Source organism: Triticum aestivum, unplaced genomic scaffold (genome assembly GCF_018294505.1).
Source record: "Triticum aestivum cultivar Chinese Spring unplaced genomic scaffold, IWGSC CS RefSeq v2.1 scaffold90003, whole genome shotgun sequence".
Classification (NCBI taxonomy): Eukaryota; Viridiplantae; Streptophyta; class Magnoliopsida; order Poales; family Poaceae; genus Triticum; species Triticum aestivum.
Window position 1 is genome coordinate 3,095 of NW_025226010.1, and position 905 is coordinate 3,999.

A 905-nucleotide genomic window follows, 5' to 3' on the forward strand; every position below is an offset into this window, starting at 1 on the left:
AATCTCTAAAAAGACTTATATTTAGCAACGGAGGGAGTATTTTTTAAATAAAACTTTAGTCGGCTCTTTTGTATGATTTACAATATTTCTTTTGATAAACTAATTGTGTCAAAATCCGCAAATACGAATCATATGCATAGCAAGCACAACAATCATTGCCTTTCAACTGACTGCAGTCAAATCACGAGCAGGATCATAAACTACTGATTGACCCGATGCCACACGGGGCACATCGTCGGCTTGTTTCTTGCATGTTTACACCAATGTATATATGTACACTGTACACACACACACACACCGTATACGAGGTCTAGCGAGGAACCTCTGGAGCATTTGGTACTACTCCCATGGGACGCTCCCATGCATGTACCACTGCAGTGCTGCCGATCAGGCGCTGTGCCCTAGAACCAGCGGGTTCCACTTCCCCATGTTGTAACCGTCGCAACCGCTGATGGTGGCCTCCTTCATCTCTGTCTCAGAGACGCCATTGTTGCAGATGTTTGCGAACGCCCTCGTGTGTTCATGCCATACTGACTTCGAGTGATCCGCATTGGGACTCAAAAACTGGCACCTGATATGTAACGCCCCGAGACCGATGTGCCATGTGTCGTGCAGTTATTCGCTGTTGTTGCGCTGTCATTGCTTGCGTGTCATGCATCTCATATCATGTCATCATGCGCATTTCATTTGCATACATGTTCGTCTCATGCATCCGAGCATTTTCCCCGTTGTCCGTTTTGCAATCCGGCGCTTCGTTCTCCTCCGGTGGTCATTTCTACCTTTCTTTCTTGTGTGGGGATTAAACATTTCCGGATTGGACCGAGACTTGTCATGCGGCCTTGGTTTACTACCGGTAGACCGCCTGTCAAGTTTCGTACCATTTGGACTTCGTTTGATACTCCAAC

At 46.7% G+C, this 905-nt stretch overlaps 1 pseudogene; it reads right to left on the reverse strand.

The window, feature by feature from the left end:
• Nucleotides 1-207: 207 nt before the first annotated feature.
• Nucleotides 208-905, reverse strand: part of LOC123172439 (vacuolar-processing enzyme beta-isozyme 1-like) — a 7,347-nt pseudogene continuing 6,649 nt past the window's right edge.